A 15,873-nucleotide genomic window follows, 5' to 3' on the forward strand; every position below is an offset into this window, starting at 1 on the left:
GGGAGAGACACACGGGGCATGAGCAGGGGTGGGGGGAGGGAGAGAGACACACGGGGCATGAGCGGGGGGTGGGGGGAAGGGGAGAGAGACACACGGGCATGAGCGGGGGGTGGGGGAGAGAGACACACTGGGCATGAGTGGGGGTGGGGGGGAGGGAGAGAGACACACGGGGCATGAGCGGGGGTGGGGGGGAGGCCGAGAGACACACGGGGCATGAGCGGGGGGTGGGGGGAAGGGGAGAGAGACACACGGGGCATGAGCGGGGGGTGGGGGGAGGGAGAGAGACACACGGGGCATGAGCAGGGGGTTGGGGGGAGGGAGAGAGACACACGGCGTTCATGTGCAGGTGGCAGATCCCGCTCCTCCGCCCTCCGCTGGCCACCGTGTGCCGATGGCGTGAGGGGGGGGCTGGAGGAACAGGGGAGACACGGAGCATGAGTGGGGGTGGGTGGGACAAGAAGGACACACGGGGCATGAGCGGGGGTGGGAGGAACAGGAGACAGACACAAGACTTACTGTGCAGGCGGCGAGGAACTAAAATGGCGGGCATCTCTGAAGCCAGACGCACTGCACGCTTTCACTGCATCCAATGAGAGAGCACGTCAGATGTCCGCGTACATCACGCAAGCTGCTTGCCCAATCACCGGCCTGTCCACGGAGCGAACAGGGAAGTGTGTCCGCGAAGCGAACACAGATATCACTCATTTTTTTCACTTACATTTTTGTCATTTTTTTTAAAACTACTGGATGGATTTACACCAAATAAAGCAAAGCACGCTTTCGGGACCAAGCCGCCACTCCTGCCACAAATTTGGTGTAAATCCGTCCAGCGGTTTGGGCTGTATGCGTGAGCAAAGTTTTTTCCCATTATGTCTATGGGAAAAAAGAAGTTTAGGGACCCCCCTGTAACTTTGCCCCCCCCTGGACGCATCCTCACCAGACTTTGCAGACAAATTCAGAGTGACGCAAATACTTTTTTTGCAAAGTTTGGTGAGGATTGGTCCAGGGAGAGCGAAGTTATAAGCCGCCCAAAAAGTGCTCTTCCTATGGAAACACCAATTTAACCATAACTACATGGCCACTACCGTAGCCATGTAATGTATATTAATATATATATGGATTCAGTAGGAAAAACTTTGTAACTTTGTTAAAGGGACGTTATGGTTAAGTTGCGCTACTAAAAACCATTGAAATTCAGTAAAAAAACTTTGCTAAAGGGATGTTAGGGTTCCAAGTAAAACCGAAAAACCCCTGAAATTCGCCAGTTATGGTAAGTTAAACAACCATAACTCGCTCCACCACTGTGCATTGCTAAGACTAACACCCAGGACATCAAAGATGACATCACAAATTTTTTTTGTACAGACCATACAAACATTGAAAATAGTACACCAAATGAAATATTGAATAAGACTCTCCAGTGCATGGAAGAAAAAATGGACATGCTCATGGCACATTTCAACAATTTGAAAAACTTTGTGGAGGGTCACTTGAAAGAAAAAACTAGATACCATTGTCCCACATGTACCTGTCCCCCCTCACCATATCCCAGTCAATTATCCCCAAACCCTCTTCATGAACAAAAACGTTTTGATGAGACTTCCATCCCTTCTTCACCTCATATGAATCCTCTTGAAACCCCCAATTCTCGTGTCTCAGTTTCTGCTTCACCTTCTCTTTCATACATTTTACATCCATATATAAAAAAGTAAAATTATTATATGTGTCCTAATTCATTTCTTTTTTTTTTTTTTTTTAAAGCAGTTGAGGTGTCCGCAGATAGTGCGGGTGTCCGGAATGTCCATAATCAAACGGAAATGGGGGGACCTAAGGACACTATACCTGTCCGTACTGTTCGCATGCAAGTTGAAACTGTTCTAAGAACAAACGAGGTGTCTGGGATGTCCGCAATTAACCAAAATGGAGATGTTCTAAGAACATTATGCCTGTCTGTAATGTTTGCAAGCAAGTCCAAACTGTTCTAAGAACACATTCGGTGTCTGGGATGTCCGCAATCAAATGAAAATGGCGGTGTTCTAAGGACACTATAAATGTCCGTACTATTCGCAGGCAAGTTGAAACTGTTCTTAGAACACACGAGGTGTCTGGGATGTCCGTAATTAATCAAAATGGAGGTGTACTAAGGACACTATACCTGTCCGCACTGATCGCAGGCAAGTTGAAACTGTTCTAAGAACACACAAGGTGTCCGGGATGTCCGCAATTAACCAAAATGGAGGTGTCCTAAGGACACTATACCTGTCTGTAATGTTCGTAAGCAAGTCGAAACTGTTCTAAGAACACTCTCGTTGTCTGCGATGTCCGTAATTAATCAAAATGGAGGTGTCCTAAGGACACTATACCTGTCCGCACTGTTCACAGGCAAGTTGAAACTGTTCTAAGAACACACGAGGTGTCCGGGATGCCTGCAATTAACCAAAATGGAGGTGTCCTAAGGACACTATACCTGTCCATAATGTTTGCAAGCAAGTCGAAACTGTTCTAAGAACACTCTCGGTGTCCGCGATGTCCGTAATTAATCAAAATGGAGGTGTCCTAAGGGCACTATACCTGTCCATACTGTTCGCTGGCAAGTTGAAACTGTTCTAAGAACACATTCAGTGTCCGGGATGTCCACAATTAATCAAAATGGAGGTGTCCTAAGGACACTACACCTGTCTGTACTGTTCGCAGGCAAGTTGAAACTGTTCTGAGAACACACTCAGTGTTCGGGATGTCCAATTAACCAAAATGTAGGTGTTCTAAGAACACTATACCTGTCCGTACTGCCTAAAGAACATCTACCACACCCGTAAGTTCTCCGAACATTGCGCCTGTCCGTTAGTGTTTGCGTCGCTTGTGTCACACTTTTAATGAATTTCAGGACCTGAACACTGTCCGTAGAACACCCGTGCGCATGCGCACAACCGTTCCCGTGCATCTGATGTCCTGCGACCACCTCTTCCGTTCGCGGACATGTTTGCGGCGCCATCATGTGACCGCACCCACGCTGAGCTTGTGTCCTGAATTGCGGACACTGTCCGGGTCCCCGAACATTTTAAAAGTACCTTTTCGGGCAATCCACAGTATTTTATACTAAAAATGCACCATAGCACATGTCCCAGACAATAACCCTGACTTTCCACATATTTTTCTAGAACTTTTTGAGCCCTTTTGGGGTGTTTGTTCTGTCCAAGGACAGCACGGCTGACCGCGAACCGCACACCAGCATCCCTATAAAAGGACACACCCCAGAGTTCATCCTCATTGTGTTTCTGGCTACCTTACAGTACACAGTGCATTTTGCTGCCAATTTTTGAAGATTTTCTTCTGAATCCTGATGGCATCCATGGCTCCTCTACTGCCACCTGGTGCTACATCTGCCTCAGTACCACCCCCACCCCCTCCACCAGCACCACCTCCCCAAGGGCCTGAAGAGGGGAACAGGCGTGAGGATGCAGAGGAGGATGAAGAGGATGATGAGGATGAGGTAGTGGAAGTCCCTACTACCAGCAATCGCTGTGATTCTTGGGTGTGGCGGTTATTTACCATTCATGGTAACGTATCCAAGGCGCGTGCGAACAAAGTCACCTGAAACAAGTACAAAATGGTACTGAGTCGCAGGAGGCCTGGTTCGTACAGCTTTGGTACGACTACTATGAAGCGTCACCTAAAGTCATTTCACGTTAGGGCCGTGCGTAAGGTTGTACCTTGCAGCGAGCGTAGTAGGTTGAGTTCCTCTACTTCATCCTCTGTTTCCGCTCCTCTCACCACAAGAGACACTCCTGTGGGAGAGCGCATCCCTCCAGCTGCCTCACAGGCCATTCACAATGCTGATGACCCTTACCTTTCGAGGGTCACAGTTTTGTGTATGTACCGCAATGCAGTACTCTGCACGGGGGAGAGACTTCGAAGTGCTTTTCAGACTCTGGTCTCAGAGCATGAGAAGACCTGGTCATACCTAAGTAAGGCCCACCCTACATCTTCCTCTCTCCACCCACCCTTTCTTATCCATATGGTTGCTGTCCCCCGCTTCCCCTCCTTTCCCCTCCTCCCCTAGTGTGTCGTGTGTAAAAAACCAAAAGAAATACAAAACAACAAACAATAAAAAAAGGCTCTTTTCAGAGCCGCCTTTCACAGTCAAAAAATAGAAGTGGGAACTAAATTGAGCAGGCTACTGATTGTTTTTTTAGAAGTCCGCAGACAGTTTGCGAACATCAAAAACATTTGGAATGTTGCCCTATCAAAATTATTGCACTTTTATCTGGGAGGAAGTGGTGGCTCTGAAAAGAGCCTTTTATGGTTTTTTTGTATTTAAAAAACTTACAAAAATCAACACCTACTGCAAAAAAGCTGGTTGTAATTTCACAAAAGGACGCAAAGCATCTTGTACATTTCTCAGAAAAATCTGATTACCAGCATAAGTAAGATGGACTCCATCTCTACCAAAAATATTCGTGCTACGAAACAATATTTTCATTGTGAAAAGAGGACGTGCCAACATCTCTTAGAAAGTCAGAAACAGCCTTATTGACATTACGCCTCGCTTTTTCCATTTGTGGACCAAATGAAGAAGAATGCAGCCACATTTGTCTTTGCACAATACGAGAATATATTACTTGGGAATTCGGAAACATATCCATGACCTTCCCAAGTCCTTCTTTCATCGCAAATTGCAAAGAAATTCCTGACACATGTCCCAAACTGTTCCCTCCACAATGAATTATAATTATGTCTGGATGATGCTCTGTCAGCAAACTAGCCCAGAGAGGTAGCAAGTCTAGCCACTTCATTCCACGTACTCCATGCCAGTGCACTTTCACATGAGGGAATCCAAGATCTACAGCTACTCCACAGCGTTGTGCATGCACCTCCAACCAATGTATCCATGAGTCTCCCAAAATCCAGACAATCTGTTTTCTGAAACACACAGCCATAGCTAACTGTTCTTCTCTCAGGAAAAAGACCTTCTGACAAACTGTCTTCTTACACAACACACCCACCAAACTTTACTGACCAATCAATTCCTCTGCTCATTCTCATTTGCATGCCTCTCCACCCCAAAATCCCTGTATGTAATTTGCGGTGTCCGTGGACCTCCGTTATGTCCGCGGACATATCGTAACCTAGACAGTCCTTCTACCATTTCCACTTCACTCTCTGTGCCATTCCCTCATTGGATACAGGTAAACAGTCACACAACCATCCACCAATCACATTCAAGACCTCTACATCTAACTGCATCGTCAGAGTTCAGAACTTCAAATCTACTGTAGATTACTCTGAGTACAAGTCTCATATCATTGGAAAGCACCTACTACAAAAACTACTGTACAAGTCTCCAAGATTTCTACTTGCAGCTGCATGCATATCCACATGCATGAATACAAACTACAGTTATGCATTGTTTTCTGCACAGTACAAATACACATCTTATGAATGCATATAAACAGAGTAACTGTCACTTAATCTGTATAACCTATAAAATAAACTTACTGTCATTTTTCCCATCTACTATAATCAACTGTCACTTCCAAACCTGTCTGCTATCTAAACAAATGTTTACACTCACAGCTATTGAAAAAATGACACACAGTCAGCATAAGGTCAAGCACCTTCAAACACTCACACAGATAAACACTAACATTGAAAAACTCCCAACTGCAATAACACCACTACCTACACATCATATCCTTCTGATTTTTTACCCACACCTTCACAAATGCATACATTCCATGCTTTTCTATAAAGTATCTGCCATTTACCTTATAAAAATTCCTAAATAAGTATATAATTATGTCTTCTGTCTCCTAACATCCAATAAAAACAGCCTTAAGAAACCAAGCATGTTTCATACACTTTCTATTCTATTTATTAGCATAGCATGTTGCACTAACATAATGTAAATAAAATGTGAAGGCTGCACATAGTCAAAGGAAACTACATACTATATACACACAAAATTACTAACTTCTTTCCTTTACAATTACAGTGAAGAGCACTCTCCTGAAAAGCAGCAGAATCCGAAGTACAAACTCAACTCAGAAGAAACCTAATCTTTCCACACAAAAAAAGTAAGTACAATACTACCATAATATTCTTACTGTTACTCAAACACAGGTGTGCGGTTGATTCATGGTATTTGTGCACCAAAAAAAAGATTAGTGCACCATTCTGCCCACAAATACCCATTTGTTAAACAGGAATTTGCAGGCAGAATGCTGCACAAATCCCTGTTTTTCGGTGCACAAATGACATAACTCAGCCTCTAGAATGTTATTATTGCAGAACAAAGAACTGTTTTAATTCTGTACCATTAGATTTAGTATTTGTGCTTCTCCTCACCACTAGCTTACTTTCTACTGTCAGCTGAACCCCAGTATAGTAACACACAAATAGAAGAATAGCCTCCACACACCATCACATACATCTCTACCATCATACTCAAACACTCAGGCACACAGCACACGAGCATCGCAGAACAACCCAAACCATACCTTCTTTATTTTTTTCAACAGACCTCAAAGAATGCCTACCAAAAAGCAAGTCCGTAGAAAACAATGTAGAAGTAGAGCAATTGAAAAAAGAAGTATCCAAAATAAGCATCCATCTCTAGCAGAATTTGTACAAAAAGTTCAAACAAAACAGCTGATAAAGTCATTTAGCAAAACTAAACATTTTTCAAGTACAGAAACTTTGCCTCCTCTATCGAAATGTAAAACGAAATAGAAAAAGATTATCAAGAATTCAGCTACCACTACTGCTAAAACTACTCCTATAAATCTTGATATAATGGCAAGTAAAAATACCCCAAAAAATATTTTAGCAAAAATGTTCCGCCACAGAGTCCTTCAAAATCTTATAAAAACAGGAGAGAAATCATACACAACCCTTAAAACCTACCGTAGAAAATTAATATTAGAAGCCTTGATAGTCAGTGCAATCCTACTCAAAATAAAATTATTTATTTTAGTGTTAAAAATAATGAAACCACTAACAAAACTAATTAGTAAATTACAAAAAAAACTTCTCAATAAACAGAATGTCAAGAAAAATAACTTCTTAAATATATGTGGAGGTGAATGGAGTCAGACCACAAACACAGAACCATATTTTAATGAAGAAGCATACAAACAAAAGCAAACAAATACGATTGCTATCCATAGCAGTGGACGAGGTTATCAAAAAATTAATAATACCATAATGGAACAAGAAATACTGTTTACAAAAATGTCTCCTGAAAACTCAGAATTACCTCTCCATTCGACTGGACGAAAACATCCAGTATACAAATGGTCATGCATGTCAATCTGTAACATTCCCAAAAAATCTTTCAATCCTTACGCCAATTTCTCAATCAATATGTGAAAGGCAAAGACAAAATCAAAATGAAACTGCTGCAAAATATGGATACCTGTCCAGTGCGTTAATACACAGGGCGACAAGGACATTCATTAGCCTGCATTTCAGGACCAATTTGCAAAAGCACCTTCCATCCTATAAAAATATCAACTCATCATCCAACTATAAGAAATCTAGTCTATAAACTGTACTATGCTAAAAGTCCTGCATTAGCACTAGCCAATTTAAATAACAATCTTCTACATGGTACAGCCAAAGAACTACTTGAAGAAATTGACCATATCCAGAAAAAATATTTTGGAAGTGAAAGCCACTTACAAAACGCAATGCCTTTACAACAAACTAGCAACAATTGTACACATGGTAACCTTCTGCTACACACATACAAAAAAGAAATACTAAAATTAAAAATTACATCCGCTGAAATATCAAACCATGTGTGTGTGTGTTGCCACATAACTTTTTATAAAACAAACACAAAAACTATAGACATAACATACAAAATAGAGGACAAAGAAGATTCTAACTGGTTTGAATTAGCTCTCTACCTTATAGCAGAAAACAAATATGAAATAACTGATCTACAAAACTTGACAACAACCAAACTCCTTCACATGCTATCACAAAAAATTTGGAATTATTTCCACTACCAAAACCCCTGCAACAACTCAATTTATATGAGAGCATCATAATTCAAACAGTGCACCCATTTCAAGCAATAATTTGTCTTCAACCAAAAACAGCAAAATGACCTCCCTCTGAAATGGTGAAAGCTATTCGTGGCAAAGTAGTTTATTTACCATTAAATCTGAAAGGAAATGTACACATTCTAGGAGTGCAACGTCCAATAGAACAATCTTTAATTATCTTAGTAAATGGTGTACCAACAAAAGACAAAACAATTTGGCAACAACTCGTCAATTTACATAAAGTTAGACAAGACTTGCAATATTTAAAAGACAATAATAAGTACTACAAAGAAATAAATATTGAAATAAACTTAAGGGGAACAACTGAAATAATTCAAGAGTCATGTGAAACTGGTCAATTTGAACTTCCGGATACAGATGCAGTATCCAATATTTTAGACCATTATACAATTCATCCATTGTACTCTAAAGACAGCATAGATGATGCACTAGAAATGTACCAAATGTGACAAACCAAAGGATCACCAATGAGCATATGGGAAAAAAGTATAGAAGCACATGCTTTTCCTCTACTATTTCCTACTGGCAAAGGAAGAAGATACGATGACAGACCCACTCAAATAACAGCATCAGAATACCGTTCATTATGAATGTATTCTGAAGATCCCAGATTTAGACAAAATGTGGAATACATATTCCACCTACTCTTTGATAGTGAACTAGCAACTCTAGGTTACGGAGTTGCACACATATTGAAATCGGGAACACAGTTTCAAAATATGTCAGGTACACAATTAATACGAAAAGTGCAAGAAAAAGATGAGCTTTTACAATCAAGTATTACAAATCTATTTGCAAACATGCATGACAAAAGAATACTGGTTCCGATGTCAAAGAGATGTACATTGTATGATCAGAAACCTTGGACCACCCACTTGGTTTGTTACATTAAGTTGTGCAGAATATGCATGTGAAGATTTACATGATTTCCTAGGCATATCAAACAAAAACAAATCAAACATAGATATACTAACACCTGGAGAACTTGCTCTCTAGATCCTGTTAATGTTTCAAGATATTTCCATCATCATTTCATTGCTATGCTACACTTTATTTGTAATAAAACTGTTCCTCCACTCGGGGAAGTGGAACACTTCTTTTGGAGAAAAGAATATCACACATGCTTTTATGGATTAAAGATGCTACTAAATTTGGTCAGGACAGTGATGGCACTGTTTTGCAGTTCATCCAAAAATATGTCACTTGTGAAATCCCTTCACAAACGACAAATAGTGACCTTCATGCACAAATTGTATAATTTCAAAGACACAAATGTGGCCAATATTGTCGTCGCAAATACAAAATGAAAGGGAACTACTACACCAAATGCCAGTTTGGTTTCCCTAGACCAGTTACAGAAACAGGTGAAGTAAACAACTTCATGTCTTCAGTTAGACATAATGTTAAAGGTAAATCACCTAAGAACACATATTACATAAAAAGAACAGAAGAATCAAAATATATCAATGATTATAATGCAATCATTGCCCACTTATGGAATGCAAACATAGATGTGCAGTACATTGCAGACAATTCCACTGCAGTTGCACGATATGTTACAGCATACTTAACAAAAGCAGAAGAACAGAGCTTCAAGACCTCTGGAATGACCTATCATCAGACAAAACACTATCTCAGAAATTGTACAGTTTAGGCATAAAAATGCTCTCTCATAGAGAATGTGGCGCCTACGAAGCTGCAGATCGTTTAACAGGTACTGCTTTGTATGGAAAATCTGAAAATATAGTATGGCTAAGTCTTGGTCCTGCTAAATCTAGAAAAAGAGTTCCCAAATCATATGACGACATAGAAACAATAGCCAAATATGATTCAAACAGCCAAGACATTTTGAAAAACAATTTACTAGACACATACTACCCGAACAGGAGTACCACTTTTGAAAACATGTGTCTATACCACATAGCCCAAAACTTTGCATACAAAAATAATATAAAACGTGATGAACGCAAAGGTAAATATACAGTGACAGATTGTGAAGGCAGCTTAGTAAACTTACCAAACCAAGTTTAATTAATCATATCAAATTGTCATTAAAAACTCCTCAACAGAAAGAACTATATTACATGTCCCTCCTACAGCTTGTTAAACCATTGAGAAAAGAAGAAGAGTTACTAGATAACTATGACTGCTAAGAAGATGCTTTCAAAGCAAATGAAAGCACTATCACCGATGTGAACTTTATGCAGTACAGAACAATGTTGCAAAATGAACAGCAACATGAAGAAGAACTCCAGGCCCAACTAGATAAGGACACTCCGGACAGTAGTTAACCTTCTATAAAAGGAAGCCAAGAACCACTGGGACAGCCACTAATAGCAAATGAGGCAGAATTAGCTATGACAGAAGTAGAAAACACCATATTCACTTTGAAGAAGATACAGAAGACTTAACTGCACTACAATCAAAACTAAACAAAGAGCATCACACCATTTTTGAAGAAGTAACAAAACAAATTGCACATGGCGTACAACATGAAAATAAAGAATGTACCTGCCAAAATGACAACAATTATACTACTATACGTCAGTGGTGAAGCTGGTTCAGGTAAAACATTCTTAATCAAAACCATCAGCAAGTTCCTTCAACAATTGACAAACAACAAACTGTCAGCTGTTGTAACTGCCCCTACAGGTTTAGCTGCCTAAAACATAGGTGGTGTCACTTTACACTGATTACTACTCCTTCCAATAGAACACCAAAACAAATTAGATTATTACAAACTTTCTACAGAAGCTGCAATGGAACTACGCAGAGTTTTGAAACAAATGAAAATGCTACTAATAGATGAAGTGAGCATGGTCTCCAACCTAATGTTGGCTTTGATTCATCTCAGAATGCAAGAAGTTCTTAAAACAAACTACGAAGAACTCTCTGGAGGAAAACACATTATTGTTTTCGGAGATCTTCTTCAATTGACACCAGTGAAAGGCGAACCTATTTTTAAAACCTTAGGACACAAACTCTGCTGTAAAACTATTGGCAGCATAGGAAATGTCAACCTTTGGCAACATTTCCAATACACAGAATTAACAGAAAACCTGCGCCAATCTACAGACCTCACCTACGTGTACATTTTAAAAAGTATTAGAGTTGGTGAAGAACAAACAATATTAAAAACACAGCACATCCATGCACTTTATGGAGATAACTCATGTGCTACTGATGTTATGGAACAATCAGCACAAAAAAAATGTCAATTGTATGGCCTTAATGCCAATTCTTGCCATCTGTTCCAAATTCAATGAAACAATGTTAAAAAAAGAAATGCAACCAATAATTGAAATTTGCTCCACAGACAAACTGGACGTACATGTTATTACACTACCTATGTGTCAACAAGCCACAACAAGACTAAATACCTTAGAAAATTCAATCTCCAACACAGCTGGCTTGGAAAAAATATTAAAATCATCCTTAAACTGTAGAGTAATGCTTAAACGTAACCTGGACGTGGAGCGAGGACTAGTTAATGGAGCACTGGGTACAGTTGTTGGCTTTCAAACATACCCACGTGACAACAACATTCAGTTTGTCAATATACTCTTTGACAAACTTTCAGAAGTAAAAAGGATAGGGCGCTCAACAGCTCCATTCCTTCTCTTCAAAGACATGTATGTACATAGAGAACAATTTTCTCTAACTCTTGCATATGCAGTCACCATTCATAAATCCCAGGGTCTTACCCTAAACAAAGCATTGATAGATATTGGTAACACAGTCTTTAAAGAAGGCAGGAGCTACGTAGCACTATCACGCTTGTGTACACTTGAAGGTCTATTGCTAATCAACTTTGATGCAAGTAAAGTCAACGCTGATATTCCTTGCATTATAGAATACAATAGACTACGTTCACTATACACCCCCAATCTCAAAGCATATCATGTTCCACAAAAAATAAAACATTGTAAAAGAAAACTAATTCAAACAGAAATGCAACAGAATCTGACTGCAAATCCTCCAAAGAGAGTAAAAGAAGCTAATACTTCATCATTCACAATAAGTAAAGAAGAACCTATTAGTCAAAGTAACTTAGGTACTTCTTCAGAGAAGCAACATACACTTCGAAAAAATGACTGGGACAGAGAACTACCTGGTCCATTCAAATTTTCAAATGTAACTGGTGTAAATTGATACGCAAATGTAGCAATTAATATTCTATTTCAATTGCCACTAATTGTTGACAACATTTACTTAAACAGTACAGACCAATTGTGTTTGCAAATGTTAGTCCTTCATAGAAACACAAAAAACAATCCTGACAACACGTATAGTGTTCACGGAATAAGACAAAAATTGGACTACTGTGCTGGAATGGTAAAATTCACAATAAACTCACAAGAAGATCTACAAGAATTTCTAATGTACTTACTACAAGTATTGGAAAACAAAAACATACCTATGTGGAAACATACCTGCACTCTCTGCAACAATGTTACACAAGAAGAAATCCCCAACAAGCGCTTCGTGTATGTATCCATACCAAATTGTGAATTCATTCCATTTCAGCAACTTGTACAACATGCAAACCATGGCAGATTATGTACTAACTGCAATTCAGATAATCGCTCCAGCTTACTAATACAAACACATAGTAAATACTTAATACTAATGCTTCTACGTTATAATGCAGATGGTACCAAAAACAACTGCAAGCTGACTGGATTCACACATGGTCAAGTATCACTTGGTAGAAAAACCTTCACAACAATAGGTATAATCTACCACACAGGAGCCACAACCAATGCAGGTCACTAGACTGCATATATAAAAAAGAAATGTGGATGGATTGAATGTAATGATAGTACCATTACTCTAAAGCAGAAATTACCGTCAAATTTTATAAACGCTTATTTAATATTTTTAAAGCCAAAATTTAATAACTAATCTGAACTTAAACATTAACAAACTGTTAGAATACGCCAACAGGTATCCTAATATCCAAAGATTATATAACAATCAAATAGATAAATGAATACCACTAAATTATAACAAGAAAAAAACAGTTACAATACGCCAACAGGTCTCTAACTGCCCCAAAATTTTGCAACAACCAAACAGATAAATCAATACCACTAAATTAAAAAAAAAAATAATTACAGTTAGAATACGCCAACAGGTATCTAACTGCTTCAGAAATCTGCAACTAAAATATGGATGGTTACTCTAAAGCAGAGATTACCAGCAAATCTTACAAACGCTTTTTTAATCTACTTAAAACCAAAATTTAATAACTAATCTGTACTTCAAAATTTTAAATAAATCAATGAAAAAACTATAAACTGTTAGAAAATGCCAATAGGTATCTAAATAGCCAAAAATTGTATAACAACCAAAAAGATAAACGAATACCAATAAATTGTAACAAAAAATAGACAGTTACAGTACGCCATCAGGTATGTAACTGCTTCAGAAATCTGCAACAATCCAACAGATAGAACATTAACCAGAAACGAGAAGTAAACACTGAAAGGAAACAAACAAATACACTGTAGCAAAACAAACAAGGGTTTTTTTAATCCTGTCAAAAGAGAAATTATATTGTGCCTCCTATTGCAATAAATATATGTATATTGGCCTACGCCAAGCTGCTCGAAAGTCACTTGCGAAAGAATCCGTGTTGCAAGGTACTGACCTTAAAATCAATGTAAGCCGCCATTTTAGGCCAATCCGCCATTTTAGGATTCGCTTTGTAAAAGTCACCCTGTGAGTTAAAATGGTGGACGATGTCATTCCAAAAATACAACATGGCCGTCTTGACCTCTGTACATAGCTAATATGTTACTTGCCTGCAGGCCACTTGTTGAGGTCGTGAACTGAGACCTTGTCCTTCGTTGACTTGTGTGTAAGGGATTACTCATGTAAAGAAACTAATCCACGAGTATACTATAAAAACAATGTATTCAAATACTGAACATAGAACACCTCTTTAAACACATTGGCCCTCATTACGACCCTGGCGGAAAGTGACTGACCGGACCGCCACAGCGTAAATAGCGTTTCCGCCATTGCACGAAGGAGCAAAGTGCGGCCCATTCCGACCCATCGGGCACGAGCACCACGGCATGGCGGAAGTGCAAAGTCCGCGATGGCGGAAATGACCCCAAAACGGCCCACACCGCCGCCGTACGGCGCCCTAGGTGCAATACCGCCACCCATCTTAGCGGACACCGCAGTGAGCGCCAACCGGAAAGTACGGTGACCGTAAATATACGGAAACGGAAGTAAAAACATGGGCCCGGAACGGGAAACATCCCGCCGTACACCTATAAAACCACAAAATCCACACAACCACTAAAAACACTACCCTGAGACACACCCCAACCCGTCATCCACCCTAGCGAAACCAAGAAAAATGGGAAAAGTAGCGAAGAAAGCGTGCGACCGCAAGCGGCAGGTCCACTTCTCCCGTGAGGAACTCACCGTGCTAACAGAGACCCTCCAGGAGAATGCTGCCGTCGTCTTCTCCACGCAAATGACCAGGACGGCACTTGCGAACAAGAAGGCCATATGGGCCCTGGTGGCACAGCGTGTAAGTGCGGTGGGGACCGCACCCCGCAACCCACAGCAATGCAGAAAGCGATGGGACGACCTGCGGATACGCGTCCGTAGCATACTTTCTGCCAACCGCAACATTGCCACAGCCACCGGGGGAGGTCCTGAATCACCCATCAAGTTGACCCCCTGGGAAGAAATCTGTGCCTCCACCATTGGAATGGAGAGCATAGAGGGAGTCGGAGGGATGGAGAAAGGAGTGCAGACATCCGAAGAATCAGGTAGGTGGCCCAAATAAAACAATGCTAAATCCACAATTTCCAATCATGTGAAGTACCATGTGTCCCCATAGTGCAACAGAAACACATGTCCAGGAGAACGTCCACACACATTGGCCTGATAGCGCACTTTAAAACTCACAATAAATACATAAATAATTAAAAACCCCTAAAACACCCACTACACGTGCAGCAGGCACACCCTAACTGCAGGCTGCCAAACAACTGCACCCTCACTCCACACACAAATGAAAGCACCTCCAAGGCCCCGACCCAAATCACCCTCAGGTACCACCCCAATGCATGTGATACAATGCCATTCCAATTCCCACAGACCCATTAATAACCCTCGCCCTCCTTTACTCCACCACAGGGTCCGATCCAAACGACGAGCATCAGGACACCCCTACCAGCACACCTGCAAAGAGGGCCAAGACCAACGGCCAAAGACCCTCCACCTCAGCTGCACGGATCAAGACACGGCAGCAGCACAAATCAGGTGGCAGCACAGAGGAGGGAACATCAACAGGCACCCCAGCAGCCAGCATGCCCACAACACCACCACCACAGGTCCCCCCAATGGATGCCACAGAAGGCACTGCCTCTGGTGGCAGCAGCACCATAGGTGACACCCCATTGATGGCAGCATGCTCCGACACAGAAAACGGGGATGTCGAAGTCAGATCCATCCATGACCTGTCCCAATCCCCCTGTCTGTCCCATCCCGTACACCATGAGGATACCACGCAGGGGCACCCACAAGACGACGACTGGCCATCCCCCACAAGCCCTGTGGCAAGGCAACATGAGGTCACCAGCCCCTCTGTGACACCACCGCAAATGGCCATGGCCCAGCAGAGGCAACAGTCCCTCGACCAGTTAATCGTGCAACAGCAGCAACTGGCCACGCTCCTCAAGGACCATGCCGATGAATGTGGGGGCACTAAGGCAGACATAGAAACATCAACTGAGACACTTAGGGCAGAAATGGAGAGAAATACAGAGACACT

This window comes from Ambystoma mexicanum, chromosome 6p (assembly GCF_040938575.1).
Source record: "Ambystoma mexicanum isolate Mex_15411 chromosome 6p, UKY_AmexF1_1, whole genome shotgun sequence".
In the NCBI taxonomy this organism is placed as follows: Eukaryota; Metazoa; Chordata; class Amphibia; order Caudata; family Ambystomatidae; genus Ambystoma; species Ambystoma mexicanum.